Genomic DNA, 13351 nt, shown 5'->3' on the forward strand with positions numbered 1-13351 from the left:
GGCAGATGCCCAACCCACTGAGCCACCCAGGCATCCTGATGCAGGCAGATTCTAAGCTGCACCAAGAACCCGGAAGCCATCTGTTCATTAGGATGTCTACTCACCCATCCATCCATCCATCCTTGCATCCATCCATTTATCCAGAGTACATTAATTTTGCCTCTTTCTTGATAATTGCCAAATAGACGTTGTGGAAGAATACTCTAGTTTGCATGTTTGTGTTCCTCAAAAGTCATATGTTGAAGTCCCAACCCCCAATGTGATGGTGTCTAGAGTTGAGGCCTTTGGGAGGTGATTACACTTAAATGGCGTCATGAGGGTAGGACCCTGATGGTGGGATTAGTGCCCTTATAAGAAGAGGGTGCAGGGCACCTTTGTGGCTCAGTCAGTTGAGCATGCAGCTTTTTTTTTTGATTTGGGCTCAGGTCATGATCTCAGGGTTGTGGGATCAAGCCACCTGCCGGGCGCTGTGCTGAGTGAAGAGTCTGCTTCAGATTCTCTCTCCCTTTCCCTCTGCTTTCCCCCCCCTCTCGCTCCCACTCTCGCTTGCTCTCTCTAAAATAAATAAAAATAAAATCTTACCAAAAAAGAGAAGAGGATGCAAAGGATAGTGGCTGGCTGTAAATCAGGAGGAGGACCCTCACCACACATGGATTCTTCTAGCACCTTGATTTTGAGCTCACTGGCCTCTAGAACTCTGAGGAAGAAATGTTTGTTGTTTAAGCCACCCAGCCTATGGTATTTAATTATAGTAGCTCCGAGTGACTGAGACAAAGATTAAGGAAAATCAGAAAAGCAGACTAGCTCACCCAAACTCATTTTAATCCTTCCTCTCTCCTTCTTTCCTTCCCCAATTTCTCCTATCCTGGCAATGGACAGGGAGTTGCTAAGACGATAAGTTACAAATAAGGTAAACTCAGTCCTTTTCTCCCTTTATTGCAGCTAATCTTTGAGCTTATGAAGTATTTCAAATGTTTGGAAAATTGTAGAGAATAATGTTAACAATCACCCAGCTACCCATCACCCACTCTAATGAACATTAACCTTCTGCTATATTTGCTTTGAGGTTTTGGGTTGTTGGTTTTTTTTTTTTTTAAGGAAACAAAATGTCATGGCTCAAAGTGGCCTCCCTCACCCCCACTGCACCTCCCTTCCATAACAGCCCTCTGCAGCTAGTATGTAGTGTCTGGGCAGGTTTGGGGCTTTTACTATGTAGGTTTAGCCCCATACACAATGCACAGTATTGTTTTTGTAGTTTGGGATTTTATATAAATGATATCATACGGTATGCATCCTTTTACAACTAACTTTTTAATTTTATTGCATTTTTTTAAATGGCATGTGTTGTAGATGGTGGTTGTAACATGTTGGGCAACGCAAGGTGAGTACAGGAGAAGTTAATTGTCTCCATCTGCACCCTTCCATCCCACCACTCAAGGGAACCACTGTTTACAGGTGACACAAGCCTTTCTGTGCCTTTTCTCTGCCCTGCACTAACACACAGAGGGGCTCCGATGCCGAGAGGAAGAGCTGGGGAAGGTTCAGGACAGGCTGGAGCAGGCAGGGGTGGCCACACACACAGATGTTGCCTCTCTGGTGCTGCAGCCAAGAGAGGAAGGGCAGTCAGGCTGGGGGGGTGGGGGAAAGTGTGCAACTTCCCTGCTGGCCGTTAAGCCACAGCCTGCAGGTTTCACCACCCGTACCCTCTCCCCACGGGCCCTGCTGTCTGAAGGCTGTCCAGGTCAGCTGATGAGCAGTGTCCTTTCTATAAAGTGCCATTGGGCTGGGACATGAACAGGGTCTGTCTCTGGACAGCTGGATGACCATAGCAAGCCATGTAACCTCTACAGTGAAGAGACCACAAGACTTCTCCAGTCCTTTCCCACTGATGACTGTCCGCCAGAGCGTCCTGGCTGGAAGCTCACCTGCCAGTGGGTCAGAGATGTTGGAGAAGCTCTGGGAAGCCAAGCTGACTTCAGCTGTGACTGAGAAAGGGTTCACAGATAACGTGTGTTTTGACTCCTTCAGGAACCTGGAATGAGAACACAGAATGCCAAGAAAGTTTCCAGGTTTTGGGTTTCTGTTTTGTTTTGTTTCACTTTTTACAAGTGAATAGGACCAGACACATTATGCCTAGAGCTGGACTGGAACGTTTTTTTCTTCCTTGACAAAAAAAAGAGCCAATAATTAGAGCTTAAGTTATTTGTCTTCAAAATGCAAAGCAGTGAGAGAACGTGAACGGGATAACTGAGTTGCTCCATGGAGGATGCCTGCCTGGTGTTGGACTCCTGAGCCCATCTAGTGTGAGGAAAAATATAAACCTTGCCAGGGCTTACAAATCAGGCTCTGACTTTGACCCTGGGACCTCTCTTGTTGTTAAGTTCCATAGTTCTATGTTTTCCTTTTTTCCCATTCATTCATTCAACGATTTTTTTTTTTTTTGGATGTGTCAGTCATTGTACTAAGAACTGGGGATATAAGTGAAAAATCAGACAAACCCTCACCCTTATGGAATTCAGAACTTCTTACAAATAATCTCAAAACACAAAGACTTGCACTTTTTATCAATATTCCAATCATTCATTCATTCATCTTTCAGATGAAATGATTTCCACAGTACCCTCATGCCAATTGGATACAGGTATTCCTGGCCCCATTTCACCATTGGTCAGACAGAGAACTAATAAATATGAGAGAGAAGATCAGCATGGACATTGCAACTTTGAAGGAAACACACACAGAAGTGGAAAGACCCAGATCTCACTTCTCTAACAAGCTCCTCTAATGGGCTGGAAGAAACTTGAATGTACAGATCTCCTGATTTAATACCAAGAAGAAAGTTGAGTTTTCAGACCTGACTGAAGAAGCACGTGGCAAGTTTGGAGAAATGATACTGGGGTAAGACAGCTAAGCCTTCCTGACTCCTTGGGCAAATAAACACTCCCTAGCCTGATCCATTTCTCCAAAATGTTGAAATCCCCATCTGGCATCCCAAGCTACACTGTCCTGAGGCCCCCTCCAGGCTGGGATAATGACACCTCCTCAGGTCCCACGGGAGAGCCTGGTGGCCATCCGGTACCTTCCATTGACACCATTCAGTAGCCAAGCCTGGGCTCCCTAACTTGCTCTGTGGGGCTTTCACAGGACACTTAGTAACTTGTCCATGGCTCTGGTTCCCTCAGCTCCAGGCTCCCAGCCAAGTTCTCCAAATTGTGTTCATTAGCAATGAAAGGGCTTTTTAGCCTTGCAGCAGAATTTGGGGGGGGGGCAGCTTTTGTCTCTTTTCTTCACAGGGCTATGAAATCCCTTTCAGGCTGCTCTTCTCTCCCAGCACGGCCCACCCATCAGAAGGCGTCCAGTGCTGAATGTGGGCCTGCTGGGCCAGAAGGTGGCTTCCAACAAACTCCCCAGGTGGTCTCAAGTTGGCAGCACAGGCATAACAGATTATGTGAATCTAATCTGTTCCTAAAAATTTGCTGGTGATTTTAGGATATCCAATGTCTATACTGCATTAGTTATAATGCAGGGGGGAAAAATAATGCATTCCCAACCAAACAAAAAACCACAACCAACATCCTCTCAATCACTAAAAACACTCCAACACTTAAAAACAACCCATCAGGGAGCTCTAAATAATATGAATCAGTGGTTCCTGGAAGTGTGGTTGTAGACCAGCAAGCATCAGCATCACGTGGGAACTTAAAAATGCAAATTCAGACCCGAAACTAAACCTACGAAGTCAGAAACTCTTGAATAGGGTCCAGCAATTTTGAGTTTTAGCAAGACCCCCGGAGAGTTAGATGGATGCTAACTAAGGTCTGGAACCACTCATAGAAAGCATTTAACAATTACCTAGTTAGTTAACACTTAAAGAACTCCTTAGTGGGTACATTAGGGGTGTTTTTGTTTTTAAAATTTTATTATTTTATTTTTACTTTTTTATTGAGGTGTAACTGAGCTATTATATTCAAGTGTACAATATTGTGATTCAACATTTATAAACATTGCAAAACAGTCAGGGTAATAAGTTTAGTTACCATTGGCACCTTACAAAGCTGACACAATGTTACTGACTATATTCCCTATTCTATAGATTACATCACCAGGACTTACTTATTTCGTGACTGCAACTTTGCATTCTTGATCCCCTTCACCCACTTTGCCCCCAATGCCCCTCCCCTCTGATAATCACTAATCTCTGTATATATGTATCTGGGTTTTGTTTTATTTGTTTTGTTTTTTTAGATTTCATACTTAAGTGAAATCATGTGACACTGTCTTTCTTTGTTGGGCTTATTTCAGTTACCCTAATACTCTCAAGACTTATCGATATTGTCACGAGAGGCAAAATTTCATTCTTTTTTATGGCTGAGTAGTATTCCACCCCCGTGTGTGTGTGTGTGTGTGTGTGTGTGTGTGTGTGTGTACCACATCTTTACTCATGCTTCCATCAAAGGGCACTTGGGTTGTTTATGTTGCTTCCATATCTTGGCTATTGTAAATAATGCCACAGTGAACAAAGGTGTGTGTGTATCTTCTTGGATTAGTATTTTCATTTTCTTTGGATAGATATCCAGTAATGAACCTATTGGATCATATGGTATTTCTATTTTTTAAAATTTTTTATTTTTTATAAACATATAATATATATTTTTATCCCCAGGGGTACAGGTCTGTGAATTGCCAGGTTTACATACTTCACAGCACTCACCATAGGACATACCCTCCCCAATGTCCATAACCCCACCCCCCTTCTTCCAACCCCCCTTCCCACAGCAACCCTCTGTTTTGTGAGAATAAGAGTCACTTATGGTTTGTCTCCCTCCCAAGGTACTTCTATTTTTAATTTTTTAAAAAGATTTTATTTATTTATTTGACAGACAGATCACAAGTAGGCAGAGAAGCAGTCAGAGAGAGAGGAGGAAGCAGGCTCCCTGCTGAGCAGAGAGCCCAATGCGGGGGCTCGATCCCAGGACCCTGGAATCATGACCTGAGTTGAAGGCAGAGGCTTTAACCCACTGAGCCACCCAGGCACTCCCTATTTTTAATTTTTTAAGGAAACTCTTTACTGTTTTCCATAATGGTTGCACCAATTTACATTCCCATCAATAGGACATGAGGGTTCCCTTTTTTCCACATTTTCACCAATATTTGTTATTTCTTGTCTTATTTTTTTAAAGCTCTTATTTATTTATTTGACAGAGGGAGAGAGATTGTGAGAAAGGGAACACGAGTAGGGGGAATGGGAGAAGCAGGCTCCCCACCAACCAGGGAGCCCAACACAGGGCTCTATCTCAGGAACCTGGGATCATGACCTGGGCCGAAGGCAGATGCCCAACGACTGAGCCACCCAGATGCCCCTGTTTCTTGTCTTACTGATGCTAGCCATTCTGACAGGTATAAGGGGATATCTCATTGTGATTTTTACTTGAATTTCCCTGATGATTACAGATGTTGAGCATCTTTTCATGTGCCTGTTGGCATATGTCTTCAAATCTTCTGCCCATTTTTAAATCAGATTGTTTTTTGTTATTGAATTGTATGAGTTCTTTATATATTTTGGATATTAACCTCTTATCAGATATATCATTTGCAAATCTTCAGTAGGTTGCCTTTTTGTTTTGCTGACTGTTACCTTCAGTGTGCAGAAGCTTTTTAGATTGATGTAGTCCCACTTATTTTTGCTTTTGTTTTCCTTGCTTTTGGAGTCAGATTCAGAAAATCATCGCCAAGATCAATGTTTAGAAGTTTAGTGCATATGTTCTATTCTAGCAGTTTTACATGCCTGAGCTTTAGAAAACAAAGGCCTATTAATTGCCCCATGAGGCAAGAGAAGTTGCTAGTTCCAGGACACAGCCATGGAGGTGGGGAGGCAGGTAGAAACATGGATACCATTTATCCCTCAGTGATCCTTTATTTTTTTTAAAAGATTTTATTTATTTATTTGACAGAGATCACAAGTAGGCACAGAGGCAGCCAGAGAGAGAGAGGAGGAAGCAGGCTCTCCATGGGGCAGAGAGCCCTACATGGGGATCGATCCCAGGACTCTGGGATTGTGACCTGAGCCAAAGGCAGAAGCTTTAATCCACTGAGCCACCCAGGCACCCCTCAGTGATCCTTGAAAAATAGACACCATTGATTTCTTCATCAGGAGAAGCTGCCAAAGGCATCCATTTGCTCAGCATCTCAGAGTTTTCCCATCCCAGAAAGGAGAGGAAGGCATTCACCCAGATCACAGACTATAGACTTGGAATGGGACCATCCCCGCAACTTCCCCAAACACATACACACAGAGTCCCTTACCCCCAGGGACCGAAGCTGCAGTGTTAAGGTAAGGACTCCCTTGCTGTGCAGTTTCTTATGGGAAGCAGTGAGCCCAAGAATTTCTGTTTTGTTTTTACAAAGAAGGCAATGCATTCTTTTTAATGATTATTTATAGCGATTATGCATTAAATCATAGTTATTATTTAACACATAATGAATGAGTGGTATTATGTGGTGAGCATAGCCTTCCCAGGAGACAAAAGCCTTGAGTTTTCAGAATTTCTCTTAAGACTCCTCTAAACTGCAAGCCTCAGAGGTTGGTGTTCCAAGTCTTAATTATCTCCGGCCTCCCACACTCAAGACACTACTGGCCTCTTTAATGATTTAGTGAATTCACTCCTTTCTGTTCCCGGTTCTTCATGGAAGCACCCAAGAGAAGATAAAAGATAAAGCCCTTGCGGACATTTCCCTGTGTGCCTGTGGGAGGAAGCCCTTGTGATGTTTGCATCTGAAACGAGACCAGTGTGGCCAAACTGGCAGAATGCTGTGAACAAAGGGGTTGGGAGTGTCCATAATCCTTCCGGGGAGTAAGAGTTAGCCCCTGAAAAGAGCCCACTGTACATGGCCGCTCCAGAACTGAGGCCAGCGGCTCCCCGCCCAACGTAGGGGGTTTTCTCAAAGAGGGAGACCATCATTTGTCCTCATCATTAGATCCCCAGCACCATCTGAACGCGCTCTCTCCCAATGTTTGCTATAAAAACTTAGCAACATTTCTACTTAAAATTCACTATGTGAATAAAAAATCATTCCATTAGAGAACTGTTGTTGCTTCATCAACAATGTGGAGGTTTCGGGAATTCCCCACAGAGGCTGTGCCATAGACATGTCCCTTCTCTTCTCCTAGCAGCAGAAGGACCTCTCGCGCCTCTCTTGTTCATACTTATTGTGAACCAATCTTGTAAAAAAGTTGAGAATCCTGTGAGTTAAGTAGACAACCTAAGAGGCCTAAAAATCCCATAACTTAGAGGAAGAAAAGTTGGGAAAAGATAAAATATATTGCAAGAGGGGAAAACATGAGAGGCACAAATGTGGCCAGTGGGTTAAGCCTCTGCCTTCGGCTGAGGTCATGATCCCAGGGTCCTGTGATCGAGCCCCGCATCGGGCTCTCTGCTCGGCAGGGATCCTGCTTCCCCCTCTCTCTCTGACTGCCTCTCTGCCTATTTGTGATCTCTGTCTGTCAAATAAATAAATAAAATCTTAAAAAAAAAAAGTAATTTCTTTCTTTATTTATAGTATTTTAAGGAACTGTCTATAAACTTCTTGAGTGAAGGTGTGATGTAAAATGGGGATCATATGAACATGGGTCTAGATGTAAAGCTATTTGTGATATTTAGCCAAAGGATATGAAATCGAAGCAATGGTCAGTGGATTTTATTGAACAGCCAGAGTTTTTATAATGAGCACTAGAACTAGAACCCTTCAGTAATGGTATTTTCTCTAAACTCTAAAATTATGAAGAAGAAACAAGTCCCCTGACAATAAATTCAAATTAGGAATATAACTAAAATGAATGAGCCCCAAAACCATCTCAAGGTGCTGGAATGCAGCACCACCTTAGTTCATGCTCAGAAACCACAATCAAGTGTCTTACATTACAGAGGATCCAGATTAAGAAAATGTCAAGAAGAACTGGAGATGGATGATAGCTGTAGAACAAGGTGAATGTACTTAATGCCGTGGAACTGGACACTTAAAAACAGGCCAAAATGGTAACTTTTATGTTATGTACATTTTACCACAATGAAAAAAGAATATGGTGGGTCACTGACTTTCTTGGTTTCGTATGTATTATCACAGGTGTTTAGATAAGACTCTTTGGTAGTGAGACATTGTGATTGCAAAAAAGGGAAAATTATAAGTATGCAAGGGTATATCCCAGAACCCCAGGGCAAGAATGCTAAGAGATCTCAGGGAGGAGTAGAATATGGAACAGGAGAGCCATTGGGACCCTTCTTTGTTTCTGCCTTTCTCTGTGATTCTGTTTTATCCTCGTTCTCTCTACAGCTTGGTGTCTCTGTTTCTTAGGCCCACAAAATGGAATATGCTCATCACCTTCCTCTCTCCAGTGGCTCCCAAGTTCACTTAGCATGCAGTACTCCCAAGTTGGGAGACTCTCGCAGTCTCTGACTCCCAGCTCCATATTCGGAAAAAAGGGAAGCTGATTGGCCCATCCTGAGTCAGGTGACCTCCTTGGTCCACTCAATCCTAGTTACAGGGTGATACAATCATGGCCAATTTCTCTGGAGAACCCAGACTAATACACCATGTTATACTTTTTTTTTTTCTCTCTCATTTTGATCCTTACAAAAGTCAGGCACCATATACAAAACAAATATCCAAATCGAGGTCAATTGTTCCTGGCATTCAACATGCTTAACAATTTCCATCTTTGCCTTAACTGAATTGATCACCAGGATGAGATCTCTCGTTTTCCACTTTAAATTTGTTTTATAAAAGAACCACTGCAAATATAATAAAATATTTAAGTAATTATCCCCAAACTGTCACAGTGACAAAAATGATAAAGCAGCAGAGCAGTTGGCTAGCAAGCAACTTCCTGTGTGATAGCTGGAAATGTTCGTTTTTCTCAGCCAAATCTTGAGAGTCTGAATCTGGCATATAACCCTCCATTTAGGAGTGTCAGAACGTAAAAAGGAACTTTAGGTAATCTTAAAGCCCAGCCATTAAAGTTGAGAACAACCTATGCTGTGTAGCACTGAGGTGTGTAAGTACACAGCTCACTCTCTCGCCAAATTTGGCAAGTGACCAAAAGTGAGGAAAGGAAGGACATTGAAGAGACTGGAGCAAGGGCAGGTTGTGTCCACTTTCAGGAGGAGGGGTAGTAAGGATGGCATTTGGCCTGGGCCATAAAAGATGGGGAGAACATTCTGATACATAGATAAAGATTATTAGGGTTTTAGGAAGTCCAAGAAATAATATCCTTCCCCCCCACCCTCTTCCCTCCTGAGTTTTGAACTATTTGAGATGCAGACACAGGAGTCTGGCTGGTGGAAATGAAAATATCCCTCTTATTGTCTGTAGAGCTATTAAGATAACATGTCTAAAGTCTGTGGCCAGTGGGTTTAGGAAGGCTTAATCTCTGAATTAGACACACTCCCCAGTCTGGGGCCCAGCTGGGTGAATGCTTTATACTGCACAGAAGAGATGTCAGAACATAGGTCTGTCCCAAAAAAGGAAGGGGCTGGAGCCAGCATACCCAGATCTTTCTCTTAGAGCCACCTACCAGATACAACTTCTGAGATGAAGATTAAGCGTTTGGGGTGGGAAGAGAGTTAACAGTTATCTATGAAAGGGATAGGGCTCGGGAAGACATAAATGTGTTTTGTTGTTTTTTTACAATGAGCATGCATTATTTTCATAACACCATTATTTTTATACTTAAAAATAAAGTCATTCAGAATTGAGTGTGAGAAAGGAGGATCAATTTCACTCAGGACAGAGACTATGTCAGTAAAAAGAATAAAAGAAGACTTGTAGCTGTAGCCAGGAGAATGTCGAAACCATGAAGCAGAGACTAAAAATGATTCAGATTAACAAGCACACATTACTGTTTTTAAAAGAGTTACCCAGGATGTGAACCATGTATTACTACTTATCCATTTGGAATTTGGAAATGAAAACTTGTAGTCCTAAAGAGGATACAACAGGTTTGGTGCTGAGATACAGAAATCCATTGTTAAATTGTAAATTAAGTTAAAATTTTAATCTAAGGGAGGATATACTTTAAAGAAATCTTGAGACAGGTTTTCAGTTTTCTTTTTCTTTTTTTTAAAGATTTTATTTATTCATTTGACAGATAGAGATCACAAGTAGGCAGAGAGGCAGGCAGAGAGAGAGAGAGAGAGGAGGAAGCAGGCTCCCTGCTGAGCAGAGAGCCCGATATGGGGCTCCATCCCAGGACTCAGGAACCATGTCCCAAGCAGAAGGCAGAGGCTTTAACCCACTAAACCACCCACTTGCCCTGGTTTTCAGTTTTCTTAATGTAAACTCTGTCATATGGAGTAAGTTACTTCTATGACTTAGGCCAGAATTTTCCTGAACTGTGCTCTGAAGAAATTGAATGATGTTCCCTAAAAATAATTGATATTGATGCTGTTTTTCTACCCAAATTTATTCTAGAAAAACAGATATGTAAAAAATCAACTAAACAAATATCATTATTTAATGATCTGCCTTTAGCACACCCCTCTGAAGCCATCCCTGGAGGACACGTCTTCTGGGCTGTGAGGGAGGAGTAGCATTTACCAACTCACGTGTAAGCTCATGCTTGCATTCCCAGAAATTGCCTCCACAACATGCACCTTACCAGTGGAACCCTCGTGTTGTTCAGGATGCCCCAGGGTATAAGACTTGATTTTTCTGAGCTCTTTCACAGTGAGTAGCAGCCCTGTAACAGACTTTGGCAGGTGCAGTGAAATGTAAGAGTATGTCTACTAAATGGGTTTCTGGAAAGATGTTTTCCTGATGAAAGGGAAAGACTCACCTGCTTGGCAACTTTGACCTTTTGTCCTTGCCCTTTCTCGTGTTTGAGATACAGACTTCACATCTGGAGTTGCAGCAGCCAACTTGTGACCCTGAGAAACAAAAGTCACATGCTAAGGATGGTGAACCAAGGAACAAGACAGAGTTGGGGTCCTTCAGGACATCATACAGTCACTGTACCAGTTCTGGTATGTTCATGTCCAAATTTCTTCTTATGGGGGAAAAATGATTTTAGTTAAACCACTGTCAGATTCTTGTTAAGTGCAGGCAAACCCAACCCTATTGTATGCAGATGTACATCATTTCTTGATCGATTACCATAAATGTCACACCCTGGTCACATGATTTCAGCATATATTCATGTTATTAAGTACTGCTTATTCAATAGCAAACAATTATATGGTATTAACATGTTTAACATTAATCTATGGTCAAAATAAGAAAGCTTTAAATACAAAGAAGGGCCTTGGGGTTCTAAATGGCATCTGAAATGACACAAATTTAAAATACTTTAAATTGAAGAGAAACAAACTGAGCTTCAACTTCCTAAGAGGAAAAAAAAAAAAAAAATCTGAGTGTGTGTTGCCCGAGCTGAAACAAGGAACACGATCTGGAGTAGCCTAGTTTAAGAGGACACAAATATCACACAACATATAGCTGACATCCTTTCTGCCTTTGTGCCAGTGTATCTGGCCAAGGTGGGACTTTTCGCAGCACCCTGGCCTGAAACCAGAGGCCAGAGGCGCACCAGATAGACTTCTCAGCCACACCAAGGCTGTTCCCAATAGAAAGGTGATTTTTAAAAGACATACAATAGGTGTGCCTGGTGGTTCAGTGGGTTAAGCCTCTGCCTTCAACTCAGGTCATGATCTCAGGGTCCTGGGATTGAGCCCTGCATCAGGCTCTCTGCTCAGCAGAGAGCTTGCTTCCTCCTCTCTCTCTGCCTGCCTCTCTGTCTACTTGTCATCTCTGTCAAATAAATAAATAAAATCTTAAAAAAAATAAAAGACATGCAATATAAAACAATATAAAAGGCACAAAACATACAAAAAGTTAAAACACAGATAGGACACAACCTATATTAAATTATTTTATGAGTTTTATAAGAACATGAAAAATAGAAAGACGTTGTGCTTGAATGTTTTTCCTTAAGGAAATTCTTCTCTGAGACCCTTCCCCCTGTGTTCTCTAGGACCAGCTGACATTATAGCAGATCCATGTCTGCTGCTATTCCGACAATACCTCGTCATTTTTAGTGTATTCCATGGTTAAGGTTAAAGGGTTTGGAAAACTATCCTAAACTGATAAGATTTCCAGTTTAACCTTTAAAAAATGTTTAAAAATCGTAGTCCAAGGGGACCTGGCTGGTTCAGTTGGAAGAGGGTGGGAGTCTTGATCTCAGGGTCATGGGTTCAAGCCCCACGTTGGTATAGAGATTACTAGAGAAGAATAAATAAAGAAAACAAAACAAAACCTGTAGTCCAAGAATAAGAGTCAGTGTGGCCTGGAAAATCCAGGTTACCATCCATAAGGAGAACGTGCTAGTTGTTACTTTTATTCAGCTTCCTCTTGCATTTTTTTATTCATAAAAAATCAGATTATGAAAGTGGGTCATATTGATTAAGAGAAATTCCAGCAATGCCAAAGTATACAAACCCTTCCCTGCCAGACTGTACACTCTGCTAGGGCAGGCCATGCCCGTCTTATCTACTCCAATCTCTCCAATCCCTAACCCTGCACATAGTAGAGCTTCAAAGTGGTAGCACCCCTTTTTCCATGGTTAACGAGCTAAGGTGTTGCATTGCAGACCTCTCCTATGCAGGATTTAAAAAATAAACTTTTAATTTTAGAGTAGTCTTAGGTTTACAGAAAAGACTGCGACAGTAATACCGAGTTCCCATATACCCATACCCACTCTCCCCTATTTTTACCATCTTACTTTAGAATGGTACATTTGTTGCAATTAACGAACCAATACTGGCACTGTATTGAGATTTCCTTAGTTTTTACCTAATATCCTTTTCTGCTCAGGATCCCATCCAGGACGCCACACTACATTTGGTCCTCATGTCTCTTTAAGCTCCTCTTGGCTGTGGTAATTTCTCAGACTGTCATTGTTTTTGATGACTCTAGCAGTTTTGAGTGCTGGTCATGTATTTTGTAGGATGCCTCTCTTTGGGGATTTGTCTGATCGTCTTCTCATGATTAGATAGGGGTTATGGATTTCAAGAAGGAAAACCATAGAAGTAAAGTACATTAAAGCTGTATATTATTGGGTACTTGGGTGGCTCAGTCGGTTAAGCATCTGCCTTGGTCTCAGGTCCTGATCTCAGGACCAGGATCAACCCCCCAGTGAGTTTTCTGCTCTGTGGGGGGTCTGCTTCTCCCTCTCCTCCCTGCTCATGCTCTCTCCATCTCTGTCGCTATCTCTGTCTCTGTTTCTCCCTCTCAAATAAATAAATAAAATATTTTTTAAAAGGTGTATATTATGAGGGCGCCTGGGTGGCTCAGTGGGTTAAAGCCT

General features: G+C 42.1%; 1 long non-coding RNA gene across 1 annotated transcript; it reads left to right on the forward strand.

Annotated features, from left to right (window-relative positions):
- The first annotated feature begins 1172 nt into the window (after positions 1-1172).
- On the forward strand, positions 1173-11155 carry LOC123391392. The gene is made up of 3 exons (XR_006606086.1): positions 1173-2898; positions 7923-8033; positions 10877-11155. It is a non-coding gene; the product is annotated as an uncharacterized LOC123391392 (long non-coding RNA).
- Positions 11156-13351: the final 2196 nt, after the last annotated feature.

The sequence above is a fragment of the Mustela putorius genome, unplaced genomic scaffold (genome assembly GCF_011764305.1).
Source record: "Mustela putorius furo isolate JIRA1106 unplaced genomic scaffold, ASM1176430v1.1 tig00000224_pilon_pilon_pilon, whole genome shotgun sequence".
Taxonomy (NCBI): domain Eukaryota; kingdom Metazoa; phylum Chordata; class Mammalia; order Carnivora; family Mustelidae; genus Mustela; species Mustela putorius.